This window comes from Anopheles arabiensis, chromosome 3, assembly GCF_016920715.1.
Source record: "Anopheles arabiensis isolate DONGOLA chromosome 3, AaraD3, whole genome shotgun sequence".
NCBI classification, from domain to species: Eukaryota; Metazoa; Arthropoda; class Insecta; order Diptera; family Culicidae; genus Anopheles; species Anopheles arabiensis.
The window spans coordinates 1,633,331-1,649,039 of NC_053518.1; the positions used below are offsets into that span (position 1 = coordinate 1,633,331).

The window sequence follows — 15,709 nt, forward strand, 5'->3', positions numbered from 1 at the left end:
AGCTGCAGCTCCGTGAGAGTCGCTCTCGTTTCATTCGCAACGGAACTCACTCTCTTACGTTTGTTGCTCGCTCTTTTTCTCTCTCGCGGAATAAAACTCTCCGTTCTCACTACATTCATCTCTCATTCTCTTCCGCTCACGCCGGTGAGATGAAGCATCTTCGCTCAACTCATTGTTCAACCACGAGCGAGTCACTCAACGAGATGGAGCACATGGTTTTTCCCAATGTGCAGTTCGCGAGCAAGACGTTACGACTCCACCGACATCGGAACTTTTTGTTGCTGCCCCAACCTTAGGGAGAAGATCCCTCTAACGGAAGATGCAATTGGGATGAGCCCGAATTAAATAACTCACACACCCATACACAACAAGGGGCCGCGGAGAGATGCACAGCGTACAATCAATTCACTATCGGGGCAACCCACACAGACACGTCACGGCCAAAGTGCCGGGCCTGGGGAAAAAACGGGACCTACCCGAACGAACGGCGACATCAACTGCACCACCGGGTAGACCCGACGTCATCCGCGATTGCGAAGAGGAGCAGGTTTTCGCGAACACACACATACTGAACGGACGAACGGCGTAGGTCGGTTGGTCGTTGGAGCCGCGTACGAAACAGTCCACCGTGTCTGCGAAAAACGGCCGGATGCTCCAAACCGGTAGTCTGGAAATAGTTTAGTAGTCGCTTTCGCTGCAACCCGCATGGGTAGAACGGACGGTCGCAAACAGTCGGCGAACGAGTCAGTCGCGTTGATCTTGTGAATTAATGTCCAAGTGAAGCTAACTAACTTGAAACTTGAAATCAAATTGTTGATGTTTTACAAAACTAGAACTCAAGTTTGTGAAAACCTCACAATTGGTAATGAAGTAGAGGAAATAGTTCGTCAACTGCACTAAAACTGCATCGTGAATGCACAGCTGATACCTTGAAGGTCATGGTTTGAAAGAACCCAATGCAAATGAAATCAGAATTTCAAGACAAACATACAAGTGAAGTTTATGAAGTGAGTGAGTGTTCTACATCGAAAATTTGTGTCCAATAGTTGGCTCTGTGTAATAGAGTTGATGTGTATTAATCTAAGTGTTTTAGTATTATCAAACCGTAGCATTGAATCTCTAGTGAAAGTGGATCTCCGTGTAAAAGCAGATAATTGACAGGTAAACAATGTTTAGTAGATGTAGCCTGCATTCTTCAATGTTTGTTAGTGGTGCAATAGTGTCCGCGGATGTCTAGTATAGTTCGTGGCGGTCGAGTTTCGGAGTTCATTCAAAGAACTCACAACGTCTGTTCCTCTCTCCCTTCACACTGCCGTAAGCTTCAACTTCGATTTGACATCTTCTCCTACTCACAACTCCGAATAATAGCAAGTTCCGTGGTTTGATCTCGTCTTTCAAGCGTCCTGTCGGTGGTTCTATGCCACACATCCTCCACACATGGTCCGGAGAGCTTCTCCCGCATACCCCTCCCCCCTCAGATGCCTTTGTCCCATTTATTCTTCACCTCATCCATCATCGATTCCTCCGCTTTAGGCTGACCCATTGCCATCTCCCGTAGTGGTTGTAGCTGCTGCTGCTGCTGCTGGCCACCTTTCCCACCTAACCTCGGGCGGCTCGCGCGGCTGTCAGCCTCTCCTTGTTCGTACCATCCGCTCCAATGCAATGCTGGCATTTGACACACACACACACGCACAGGCAGCTCGTTTATGGAAGAGACCGGGGGTGGTTGAGGCTCAGTACGCGCGCGACTCTCTTGGTCGGCGGCATCATCCGTTCCTTGGCGGTGTAGTCAGCAAAAAAAAGAAAGAAAAAAGACACATACAAGAACGCACCGAACGACCGAAGAAGTAGAAAAACCACACAAAAGAATCTGCACCGCTGGTACCATGCCCCCGTTGCACACCTTCTCCCGCTATCCCTTTTTTCGGTCCCGTCCGTCCGCATCAATCGCATCCGTTGCCGTTTATCAAAGGCGAGGAGTAGGGAAAGGAAAGGAAGCAGTAGAAACCGACCGAGAACTCAACAAACGAAAAGGGAAAGAAAGGAAAGGGAAAACAGAGAAAGATGTTAGGAACGAAATGTGCGAAAGCGAGATCGTAACACAGGGAACAGCATAAAACCGAGAGAAGAGAAGAGAAGAGAGAAAAAAACTGTCTTAAACAGCTCAGCACGCAAAGAAGTTCTGTGACTGCCTGTCCCGCTGCTGCTGCTGCTGCTGCTATTTTTCCTCCTCTTTGGCCCTGTTTTTCTTTTTTGGCCCTGTCCCTGCCTGTCTCACCTTTTGCTTTGTGGCTCGAGCGTTCTCGCTGCGTCGTCCGATCGAAAGGTCCGCTTTGGTCGTTTCCTTTCCTTTTGTTTTGGTATCGCTCTTCGTATGTGTCGTGCCGCGTGTGATTGTTGTTTTTGTTGTTGTTCTTACCCTCACGTTGTTGTTGTTGTTGTTGTTGTTGATGATGCCGTGTGTTTTTTTGCTGCTTGTGTTTTATTTTCGGCGGTCTTGCCGGTCTTCTCCCACCTTTCCCTGCCCATAACGACGATGGTTCCCTGATCATGATCATCTCTTTCGGGGGGTTTTGTTGTTTTCTTTTTCGCTGTGTGCTGTTGTTGCTGCTGTCGTTTGAAATTCTTCTAAGCTCTTTTTGCCCGCTTGTTTTTATTGCTCTTATCATCAGTTCACGGGGTTGTTTTGCCTTCTTCTTTTTATTTGATTTCGGTTTTATTGTTCGTTCTTTTTTTCTCTTGGCCGTTCTTTACTGGTTTGTTATATTTGTTCTATTAATTCGTCTACCACTGTGCCGGAGATGTGTGATTTTAATACAATTTTATAGTGGCTATATATTTGTACGATATTGGTAATGACTGGATGATAAACTTTTTTTATTTTTCAACTTTTACAGATCTTGGCTGGCGGTTGTCCAAGTGAGAGAGGCATTTTTAAGGTAAGGTAATCCTAGTGGAACATATTCGAGAGAGAGATTTGTCTTTTTTGCGATTATAACCGTTTTTAATGTTTGGTTCTTGGAGAATGATGTTGGAATCTCTTATCTCTTGCTTATCTTGTACTATAACACTACAACTGTTGCCATTGCTTATACTGGGATACTGAGAAAATGTCCAACTGTGATCAGACGGACACGTTGGTGCTGTTGACCTGGAGGCCCCTTGGTTTGACTGTTCCGGTCATGGCGCGTATTTTTTGTGACCTTCCTCACCCCGCTGCAGCAGCATTCCACCTCATAATTATACCTCCAAACACACGCACACACACACATACACAGCAACTCTCTAGCTTCTGCGGGACGCACGATGACATGCCACGCCGGCATCCATACCGCAGGCAGAAGCTGAAGAACTCGAAGAAGAGACACAAAACACACACAACATACCAAGAAGAAGGAAGAAAAAAGTACACCACAAAGACGTCCGTCCGGCCGCGGCCCGGAGAGTATCGAGTGTCACAGGGTGAGGGGGCAATGGGTTCGAGGGGTCGGTAAACACCGACGCATTCCTGCGCTGTGCGCCATGCCCGTCACGTCTTCGATTCCGATTCCCCGTAGCCGCAGACTGATCGTTTCGGGGGGGAGGGGAGGGGGGAGGGGGATTTTTGGGAGGTTTGGTCTGTGCACCCTCCTTACCTTCAGACCATGTCAACCATGTGACCGGCACCGCAAGACGCCGGACCATGGCGTGCGTGCCACCACTAGCCACCACCGCCCGCTTTGAACGATTCTGATCGCGGCCGTCCACGAACGTTTGCGCGGCGCGTTTATGTCTGCAAACTGCGTGTGTGTGTGTGTGTGTGTGTGTGTGTGTGTGTGTGTGTGTGTGTGTGTGTGTGTGTGTGTGTGTGTGTGTGTGTGTGTGTGTGTGTGTGTGTGTGTGTGTGTGTGTGTGTGTGTGTGTGTGTGTGTGTGTGTGTGTGTGTGTGTGTGTGTGCGTGTTTTTTGTTGGTTTCAGCTTCGTTGTCGTTCTTACGATTCTGCCGAATGCAATGGGGAACGTCACGCAAAACGTGTGTACTGAATGGAAATGAAAAGCAAAAGAATGGAGACGGGCGTGAGACGAGAAATGGTCACCCCCTGTTTCGGGAGGGTAAATCGACCCCAAAAATACACGCAACAGGGAGGAGACGTTCCTTAGTTTGTGGGGCAAGGTTTTTGTAGGAGTAGCTTTCTTCGAGGTTTCCCTTGCCCAACATTGGGGACAGTTTTTTTTACGAACCACATTTCCTTCTAATGCCTCTGTTTGTGTGTGTTCGATTGGAGAATGATGAGATATTTCCATAAGATGTACCTTGTGACCTGCTAAAGTTAGCATTTTAAGCTCACAACGCGTTCTAACTTCCTCAAATGTGCCAAACTACATACAACTGGATTGAAAAATCAAAGGATATTGGACCAAAAAAGCACACCAAACACCAAACTCTATCGTTATTGAATGATCGAATGAATGATGGCTTTTTCCGCCAGCGAAAGGCGAACGTGAAACCACCAACACAGTGCCTGTCCTGCCGTTGCTACCCTTTGAGGAAAAGGAAAAACTAAACCACTCCAGCCGGAGCACAAAACGTGCAACACTAGACTGGAATCACGCGGCAAAGAAAGGGGACAAGGGCAGGGCGCGCGAAAATTGAGAAACAATTGATGGCAGTTTGCGGCACTGATCTGATTATCTCGACAATGCAGCGAAGAAAGTTGTCGCGTTCGAGAGTGCGAGCTGGACGCGCCAAAGGCAAAATTGAAGTTTAAGTGGTTTATCGCGCAGTCCTCCCCGCCCGGCATCAGTGGATGAAGATTGGACGCGTTCGTGTACGTCGAGAACCGAGCATCGTGGCTACTAGAACGATGCACAAGCAAGAAACTACAACAAAAAACTTTAACCGAAATTGTGTGTCCTTTTCCCGGGCGCTGGTTTGTGAGGCGAGGGTACCGATTTTCCCAGTACCGATCGTTGTCGATTTTCACACTTTTTCTTTCGCACAGTACAGAGGTTCGAGGTATCATGCTTTGAGGAAATGCGAGGCAGCACTTAGTACACCGCGCACGATCGTGTTTGCTGTGCTCAACAACACGAAACGTACGTAATAATGGTTTCCAATGGCGTTACTTGCTTTCCGTTTGTCTCTCGTGTCGCCAAAGAGTGCAGAAAAGCAAAACTAAATTAGCGAAATTGATATTTCTGCACAGCATGCATTCGGTGGTGTGTTCTGTCGTCGAACGGCTGCTGAACAGTTGGGAGGTTTTGAGTTTTGCTTACACAATCACAGACTATTCGGTTGTTCGGTTTCCTTGCAGCAAAGATTAAAACTGCTCGTTTTTAAGACTTGAAAGTGTTTTTGCTGGTCCAATACAACACAAAAAAAAGACCGTAAAGCATCGGGTGCAGCAAACGGCTCTCCAATCTGCACTCCAGATGTGTTGCAGCTCCAACACACGCAGCCACACAGCAAACGCCCAGCAAACGAGATGCCGACAAAGGCGACACAACCACGTCGATGGTGATGATTGTCTTGGGGGTTGTTGTTGTTGTTGCTGTTGCTGTTGTTAGAGGTGCCAAACCTCCCCGTTCGCGGGCGGTGAAGAAGAAATGGTCTATTTTTACGATTATGACTTCCATTCCGCGTTATGAAATCGGGGCCAATCGGAGCCCTTTACGACCGCAGTCAGTGTCGTCACTAAAGCTGGCGCATCTTGCACTGATCTAATCATCGTTTTGGGGTCTTTCGCCGAGTGGAAAGCGTCCGTAAAGCGTCATCAACAGTTCCAAAAGGGGTTTGCAAAGTATTTACATCCCTCCCAACCTTCCTCTTCCAGCAGAATGAGGAAGGAGGTAAACAAAAATCCATCATCACGCATCGATGCCCATTGCTCACCCGGACGGACAGGGCCCGGTTTCCCCCCGTTCTGGGGCTGGACAATAATAAATCTTGTCGGGCAGCACACACCAGAGATGCATCTACACACACGCGCGCGTGTTCGCAGCCGCCCAGCTGTCCGCCCCAATAATAAGCGCAAATAATAACCCGATTTCCTTCCCTTGTCGCCGTTGTGCGCGGTTCCTCGCTGATGTGGCGGCGAGCGCGCGCGCGAGAGTCGGTCGGGTCGGTGTTGGCCAGGACGGTTTCGCCTTATTTATAGAAACACGGGGTTGTGGTTCTCTTTCGCTGGCGTGTTCCCTTCACCCCCTGGGTATGGTCGACGTCGCGTCCACACCCCCAAGCCGGTTGCGATTTTTGAAGGAAATCGCCATTTTTCATCCTAAATATAGTGCTCGGTAAATTGGTTCAACTTGGTCGGCTTGTCGTCGTCGTCGTCGTCTGTGTGTGGATGTCGCAGGTAGAGGGCGGTGGTGTGATGCTGGTCAGTTCCGTTTGCGATGAAGTCATATTTTTATCTCACAAGATCACCGAAAAGGGGAAGAAGATGGGGCACAAGGGGGAGGGATGTTGCCGCTCCGGCCTCGACTCTGCCGCACCGCTCGACTTTGGTGGGACGCTAGTTAATCAACGTCTTAACGTGTGGATATCGTACGTTGGGGTTGGTGTCGGACCATCGTTCGAATCTGTCCACCCACCGCCGTGCTCTCCGAAGAAAGAACGAACGGCAAACCTCGCGCCTTCTTGTTGCCGTCTCTCGTCACAAATCATTCCGAACCAGTTCCAGCTGGGTGCGGATGACTCGTATCCGTGTGTGTGTGTTTGATGGTGGAAAACTATATTTACGATAATGGAAATTGTGCGCGATGGGTGTTTTGGTTAGCGTGACATACTGACTTGTCCACCAGCACCAGCGGGTCAAGTGATTGTAGAACCGTAAATTTCGCTGCAACTGTGAATCAGCTGTGTTGAATTATTAATGTCTTTCCTTTCCTTAACGCGTTCTGGTGCATCTTGAAACGATAAATAGGTGGATGTTTTATGAGGTTTTGTTCTTCAAATGTACCAAACCGCTACCTTGACTTTGCACGTTTGACATTTGTTTTGCCCGGTGTTCTTCTTTGTCACGGCTAATCTCCGTCCCATCGGTCTGGCAGATCGTTCCGGAACTGTTACCACAGTCACGAATGCGTGTAATCAGCGTTTTGAGCTGCAGCCGAGGAGGACACACTTCCCAAAAATAATACACAGATCCAATCTACACTCTGCACTGACACCCGGTGGTGGTGGTTGGTTCGGCGATAGTAATCTTTGCAAAAGCCACACACCAAAAGGGCACTGTGCCAAGTGTAGCGACCTGCTGTTGCTGTCACTGCAGTACTCTTGGGGGTAGAAATAGAAGCGGGACAGCAGAACAATTTGTCCATAAATTATGTATCGGCTTGAAAACGAGCACTTTCCGGCGCACCGGCGTTTTGTCGGAGTCAATTGTGTGCTGGAGTGTAGGTTTCACGTGATGATCGCGGATGAAACTCTCTGCTGGCCGCTCCCGAAAGTACCGCTGGTCCTCCTGGTTGGAAGAACAATTGGCAACAATCAATCATGCGTATCATGAGTCCGGAAGTTCCGGTTGGCTGCCGAATAAATCATTTCGAATGTGGAGTAGATAGGGCCAGGTGTTGGGAAATGGGCTTTTGGGGAGAGAAACACTGGCTTTTGGAAATGTTGGGTGGAAAAAGGTGTATGAAAGTTGGAATTATAATGAATATTGCATATTCGCTTAGCAACATTTGTTTGATGGGGATCGAATTGAAATTGAACATTTTTTATCATTTTGACGACACATGCTGATGTGTTGTCATCACTTTCGCTTGGTATCAGATTCGCAGATCCTCTGACTAAATCGATTCCCGTGGTTTGGCTGTGATTTTTATAGTCGAAACCTGTACTACTTTCCAACAAAACCCTACACCGAACGTCGCCGAATGTAAATCTCCCGGGGACAACCAAACCATCCCGGTCGCTGTTACCCTGCTGGGTGAATTATTGACCAGGCACATTAGGGCACAACGGTGGGTAGCGCGTGATCCACCATAGGGATAGGCCAGCCGTCGGCCCGGGGTGGTTCGCTGTTTGAGAGCTCGAAACCGACACAGCACAGGGCAGCCGTTTCCGTGCTCCGGTTGCGTGTTTCCAGTGTCTGGTATCTTCCCCTCCCTCCACACTCCTCCCCGCCCCAGGCAAGTTCTAGCCACGAGCTCGAGCAAATAGACAAACATCTGTTAATTGTGTACGCAAAGCAACCGTCCGGCTAAACACTATAATTACGATAATTATTGCTCATCACAGTGCGCTGTGTTTGTGCGACGTGCCTTCACGCGTCGCGACGAACCGGGGTGCGATTGAACTTCCGCATTTGCCTTTTGGGTTTGGAGCTGTGGGGGGGAGCGTGGGATGATCGGCACCCTCACCTGGCCGGTGCATTGTTTGTGTGGCGGTAGGTTTGTGTGTGTGTGTTAGATTTCTTCTTCCGCTGTACGTTTTTTTTCTACTTCTATTCATTCGATCAATTCAGCAAACACTAGAGCAAACAACGAAAGCAATCAGTGGACTAACAAACAACCAATTGAAGGTTTTATGTGCCGCCCAGTGCCGGGGGAGCTCGGGATTGAGCTCGGGAGGCTTGGCTGCGTTATAATCAATTAGTGGCTTCATCGTTTGATTTGTTGCTATTTGTGTAAAGCATGAATGGAAGTAATGAATGGGGTTGTTCGATAGAAAGAAATGCTAATTTATTTATAAGCGTATGATATTATTGACGGCGATCTTGGCTGTTGTGCTAGTTTCGAACAGAATAACACTCAGTTGCTACAGTCAGCCAACAGCAAGATATCGAATCTTATCGTAATCCGTCGCCCTTGAAGGAAGATAAGCGCCGCTTTGAGCTTAAACAAGACTCCAAAACTGATTCTGTTTAGTTCCGTTTCGAGGTCATGTTACCGGGTGTTCGAAGCGATTTCACCATCCTTCAACTCGCGATCGAATCACGTCCTCAATAAAAAGGAATGAGTGATGAATGATGGCGCTTACAAGCTGCAACATCAAAAACAAACAATTAAAATAAAATAATTACACTCTCAGCCCCCCACCAGCCCATGTCGCCAGCCAGATTGATGGCTATTTTTGTCTTCCAATTATTCATCATCGCTATGTTTAGGCTGCTTAATCTGTTTTTTCGCAGCACCCAACCACACCCCACGCACGGTGACAGAACGGCGACGAACGCTTTAATGCTTTCCCGCACGTTGAGTAAATAAATACGGAAATGATTGCCCCATTTGCACCTTCTCCCACCGCCGGGTTTTGGCACTCCAAATCTGACCAAACTTTCTCTTGGCACATCGTATCCTTGTATCCCTTTCCGCATGGCCCAAAGCCACACCACGGTGTGGAATGTGCCACAGGGCGAGACGGGGGAGAAAAATTAATTTCCAGCGATAAATTAGTTTAATTAATTTTGATAAGAGTTATAATAAATTACGTACAAATATCCTCAGTCAACACGTCGCATGGGCCACGGAACACCGCCGCCAGCAGCCCGAATGGTTTCCATTTCCGTTGGCGTAACGTGTGCGCGCGGGATGTGGCGAAGTGTCGTTTTGTTTGGGAGTTGTGCCGTTGTTCTTTGATAGTAGGCGACGACACTCTACACTGCGTCGCGAAAGTGCAAACTGTTTAACGTTAAAGAGCTTTAGAAGTTAAGCTGTCGTTTTGTTGTGCCACTCCCTGAAGATGCGTCCATTAGTGTGCATTACTCGTTCGCTTGAAGGGAAAATTTAATTTAAATATTGCATCCGTTAATCGAATCGTAGATGTAAATGTGCATCGATAGGAGTTTTTTGCTACTTTCTTTCGGGGCAGCAGCTTTTCACCGAAGCATGGCTTGAAAATTCGACCCCAAGCGCACCCTCGCGCAACCGTTCAAATTTCACCCTTGACCTAACAATTAATGACGGATCGTACGGTCGGGCTAAAGACTGGGTTCTAATGAAGCCTTACGCGAATAGGACGATGGAAATGCAATAAGAAGAGAATAGAAACTCTCTTAATACACATAAAAAAAACATAAAGGTATTGTATAAAAAATACACCCATCTAGAAGTGTTTAAAAAGTAAGAAGTGAAAAAAATCTACCCAAATTAATCAAAACGAGAGTAGAAAAAAAGGTAGCGAGACAGAAAGAACACAATCGAAAGGTCCATACTGTGCCGCGTACGGTGGGGCCCTGTGCAAGACGCCTCCTAGGCCAAAGATAAGCTAATCAAACAGCGTTGATCCATTAATCATTCCCAACGCGGCCTGTGTCTGTGTGTGTATTTGAGGGGGTGAACGCGTTCTGTTCTGAGCGTTTTTTGCCGTTGTTGTTGTTGTTGTTGTTGCATGCCTTTGGGTCGGGTTGAGAAGCGGAAGAAGAATTGCTTTGCCCTTGACGTCGAGGGTGGGTTGCGTTTCTCGGGCGTTTTTGTGCTTTTCTTTCTTACTCTCTCTCACTCACTCTCTCGCAATCGTTGCTGCATCACAATCCCACCAAAGGATAGGGTGCAAGTTAGGGTGAATTAATTCTAATTAAAAAGATATCAAACAAGTACGGTTAAGCAAAATGCTGGCGAGCCTGTGGGAGAGGTTAGCTGGAAGTTAACATGGAATGATTAATTTAAACACTAAGCCACTTTCCGGCATTAATCGTAGCATGTTTTGCATGGGGTGCGGGTAGATGGGTGTTTTGCACACCATTTTACAGACGTTGAGGAAATAGAAACGCATTAAAAATGTGTATAAATACACTTTTAAAAGGTTTCGTTTCTGCGACATTGCTTATTGATCTTTTGCCTTAATATTGCACATTAAAACTCAAACGTACGAGTCACATCTAAAATGCCGCCCGAGCAGGGTTGCGAACACTTCATTAAGCTTAAATATGCATTCGCACTGCTAGGTTTATGTTTCCTGTGACAAGTTTTAGCAATAAAAAGGTAGCTTAATCCAGTTTTCGTCATTCATTAATTTACGGCACGCGACTATAAAATAGAGAAACAGTTTTATTAATTAGAACCTGCAACCTGCCCAGTTGTTTGAGAGGCTAGGTAGTGGAGCTGTCTTGGCATCGTTTCTCCGTTTCAGTTGCTGATAGGCGTCAACCTGGTTCAGGGGTCTGTAATTAATACGCCGGTTTGCTGGAGTGTCGTGTTTTTTTTCGTCTTTCTATCTGCAATACTTCCCCCGTAGACCGTTTCCAGGGCAAGGCGCATCGAGGCTGTAGCTTTCAATTTGCATCCGCAGTGAAGCGCCGGCGACGAAGGCTTTTCTTCACTGCGTCCTTTTTAACAACGCGGCACGCTTCATAAATTTTCCGCAGCAGCATTCGCTCTCTCTTTTCTCGCTCTCTCAAGCCTAGCGATCGTCGTCACCTTAAGGAGAAGATTTAATTTTTCTTCCTCGAAGCGTGGAGGTGAGTCGCGTTCGCCGGTGCTTTAGGGTGGTGAAGGATTCAAGCGACCGATTTGCAAGGCGCAAGCGGCGCAAAGGGTATCGGACCGTGAGGACCGGACGGTGTGCTAACGATAAAAGTCCACTTCCTTCTCTCTGGGCGGCATGGTTGGTTCGCTAGCAGGCACTTTGTTACTTTAGCGCTGGAGAAAATGGATCCATCTCGAACCATCGGGCTCGTTTGGGTAGGCGGAATGAAGGATGGGTTTCGAGCCGGGTTGGACGGACACTTAAAACCGGTAGCACTCGCGAATTGACCGACCTAGCAGCCGACCGAGCAAGCAAGGTCTCAGGTTTTGGCGTGTCTGGATTTCACAACCCCATTCGCTCCAGTAACCGGGGGGAGGGAAGGTTGAGTGTTATCTTGCCCGACGGAACAGAAGACAACTAGAGCGGCATGAGCGAGAACAGCGTGCGAAAAGAAAGAAAGGATCCGCAGCAGCAGCAACAGCAGAAAGGACCGAACGAACGAAGGTGCGAAGAGGGAAGGTATTTAGTAGATTAATTAAATTTATGTTTTATAGAGGATAATTAATTAGTATCATGTTATTTTTCTCTTCTCCCGTTCGCTGTCCCTGCTACGTTCTCAGCCATGGTTCCGGGACGAGCTTTGTTCGATCCGTTTCGTTTCCATCGATGTCCTCGGGATGGAGTGTGTGGGAAAAAAGGATGAAAATGGCCTTTCGTCGTTGCGAGATAGAGATTTGGAGCAAGTCGCTGCGAGCGGCGGCCGTTACACTTCTACAGCGAAGGACGACCATTCGAAAAGATTGCTTCGGCAAAGGAACAAAAGTGATTGAAACAAGTTGTTTGGCTTAGTTCCCTTCCGATTCCAGGGGGTTTTTGAATGCTGCAATCGATCGTTTAATGAGCGTGAAGCACAAAAATTGATTCGTAAGTGCAAGAAATGCTCCTTCATTTGACCGACGATGCATCATTGCTGTCCATCATTGTTGACCCAGAAACCATTCACGCGGAGAAACCGATTAGAGGAAGCAAACAGCGTTGATACCACTTTCTGTGTTAATTAACTTGGGTTTGGGTTGGTCTGTCCACCACCCGAAAAAAAAGACCATTCCGTAAGCTATCAAATGCCTGAAACTGCGACTCACGATCATTTGATAATGGAGCATTATTTGCATGTTGTTTTGATAATGATAAGCGCTGTTTCGGGAGCATCTGAAATCGATGCAGAGGTGTTGGAGAGTTGCAGAGTTCAATAGGGTTTTGGGCAAGACAAAGCACAAAGTGAATCGTTCATGCAAATGTTTGATGTTGTTGCGATTTTTTTTGTGCCAATTACTCGGAATGACTTTTGGTTTTGTTCTTTGAATTTTCCCTAATGGCACAGAGATTATTTTTTATTGTTTTCGGTGATTCTGGTTGTATTTTTTTAAAATTCTGATTCATTCTCTTGTGCTCAAAAACCGATCTTTGGCTGTTGCTGTTGATGGCACTCGTTTAAACTGTCAATTCCTGCTGCGAAAACGCCCTTCCTTTGAAGTCGTCAACCCTCACTGTTGGCGAACCGAAATCAATTTAAAAACAAGCTCAAACTTTTCTTAATTTACTTTGCAACCATCCACACCGTGGACGCCGGTGGACATTTGGTCCGGATGTTTTCGGGTGCATGTTCGCCAATATGTTGTCCGGCACAATTTCGTTCCACTCCGGTGTTCACACATGTGTGTCCTTACCGATTCGGGGCGGGTGCGAACCGGGGTTCATCAACTCTCCTATATGAAGCAGGCCACACCGCAGTTAACCCGTTCTGCAAAGAAAGTGTTGATACATCGCAGCTCCCACCTTGGAGGTCAGGGTTTTGCTTCGGAATGTCAGCGCGTCCCAGCACCGTAAACACCGTTACAACGGACGGGAAAGGGAGCGTTCTATGTTCCGTTTCCCCTCGTTGGTCTGGGCGTTCTTGCTGAACATTGATTTTGGGATGAGGAAAGTGACTCACATGAGATGGTCAGAGTTTGGTTGCAGTTTTTCTGTTCCTCTGTATGTGCTGTTGCTTCAATCCAATACCTCCGAAAGGGACCATTTTTGATGGGACACGAGTTGATAGAGCCCGCACACAGGCACCGGGGGTTGAAAAATGAGAAGCAGCTGTTTTGAGCTGCTCGAACAGCTCGCCGCACAACCCATGGCCAGGGTTTGATGTCGCCAGTCCCTAGTCCCCTTCGTTGCGCATCTGCGTCGGCACGGAACGTACCTTTGCCTTAGGTGACGTCAAGGGTGATTTACCTTACTGAGCTGGGTGAAAAATTGGATGCTCTTTACCGAACACGGTGGGCAATGCAACAGACGGTTTCAAAATTGAGTGATACCTATCGTCCGAAATTAGTTAATTTCACTATTCTCTTTGGATGATGTTGACACTTTTCATAAAGTAGTTAAATAAAAACAAATTGGAATTAAAACATATCGCTTAGTGAAATACAACTTGGACTTTTTTTCGTTGATCACTGTTAAAACTCATCCCGAAAGGACCAACCACGCTTGAGACGCGCTGACATTGGACCGACGTTTTGAAATCCCTCCCATTTAGGACGGTTCGACCACCGATTGTTGTACCTTTTGCTGTTCCCACCCCGTTGCCCGCGTCACTTGCAGATCTCGACCGGATGACAGAAGCTTGCCATCGAAGTGACGCACAGCGAGCGGCGAGATTTGTTGTCCATAATTAGTTAATTGCATGTATGATTAATCCATGAAGCGTGACAAATGCACCCTATCCCGGGGTGTGGGGGAAAATGCTTGGTAAAGCACACGGAGCAAGGGAACAAAGAGAGTGAGAATCGGAAAGAACCAAAAATGGGAAAACGGTTTCTAATCGGTACCATTGGAGGGGCCCGGCATACCGGTGTAATGTTCCCACACATACCATAGACGAACGCATAATTGATAAGATTGGTTTTCTGTACGCACGGGATTAGATGTTTCGTGAACGGATGGAATGGTTAAATGAAGTTCTGGTAACCTTTCTTTTCGGTTGGCTAAGACCGTTTGAGCTAGGATTAACACTGTGGCACGTACCTATCGCGTTAATGAATTGGTTGTTTGTTGTCAAACGTGAGTGAGATCAAACATGCAGTCAATTTGAACGCTTTTTTGTGAGACGATTAGATTAAAATTAGATTTCCATTTGAGAGAAAGTAATGCAACGAAAATGGGATATGGGAAGATCTATCAACATTTTTAGGTTAAATAGAGTTCATAAAGCGTTTCCTCGCGATTTTCGTGTAAGTTTAGTTCCATTTTCAGGAAGCACAACCATCACATTCGTTAGGCAGCATTAAAAAACGCAATCATATTTCCAACTGTTCCCATTTTTCCACTATTTTGTATGCAATTTAAAACGGCACTCACCTGGAATGGGAACGTGAGCGAGCGATCAGAAGTGGTAATGCTGATGGTGCATCATTTTCCTCGCCTGTCCAACACTTAATGAGACGAAGCGCATTGGCGATTATAACTGGCCTGTTGCCTTTGTTTTTTTTTTTTGGTTTGACGAAAACCTCACCAATTCTTCATTTCCGCTGTAGTAGCCCGTCTGTGATTGATGGTTTATGAATAAACATTGATTTGTTTGCGGCGCGATCGTGTGCCGCACGGAAAGATACTTGAAGATGCGCGTCCCTGCGTTCGCATTTAAATTAGTTCCAAACCGTTTCGTGTCCGGTATTATTTTCCCGTTGTTTTTTGTTGTTGCTTGAGAGTGAGTGAATCTGATTTGATGATAGTTGTTGGATATTGTTGATATAATTTTCCCGACAGAAACAGAATACATTTCGTTAAACTCGCTTCTCTTGTGTGTGTGTAGAAAAGATCGCGTGTGTGTGTGTGTTTGGTGCTGACAAAGCGATGCTATCGTTTATTTGATTATGCATTGAAAGAGAAACACACGGGACCGGTACAAGAAGTAGCTTCCTTCCGTCTCGCTTTTCGGGACAGCAGCAGCACCACCAGACAACAAAGACCGAACATAATTAGGTGGCACAAAGGGGAGGGCAAATTTAATTACGATAGGAAAAATCGCAACTACAAACCATCGAGAGAACGAGCCCGAGTGCAGCCAGTTAACGAGGAAACTGTCGGCAAGACCAACGCTTAACGCAGTAATGAGTTTCCACCCGTAGTTCCTCCCAGGGCTACTTCAGTTCCCCGAGTACGATCACCTCAAGGGGGCGATTTGGCCGGAAAAGGAGTACCATTTTTCAATTCGTCGATAAAAATCTTCACTTGGGAAGGCCGTCGTTTGGCCAGTTTGGCTTTGTACGT

General features: G+C 47.0%; 1 long non-coding RNA gene across 2 annotated transcripts in view; it reads left to right on the forward strand.

The window, feature by feature from the left end:
* The first annotated feature begins 454 nt into the window (after nucleotides 1-454).
* Nucleotides 455-15,709, forward strand: part of LOC120901531 — a 139,123-nt gene continuing 123,868 nt past the window's right edge. The window contains exons 1-2 of one of the 2 annotated variants that reach the window (XR_005739301.1): nucleotides 455-1,161; nucleotides 2,898-2,939. This is a non-coding gene — a long non-coding RNA (uncharacterized LOC120901531). The remainder of the gene's footprint in view (nucleotides 1,162-2,897; nucleotides 2,940-15,709) is intronic. The other variant, XR_005739300.1, reaches the window with a different exon arrangement.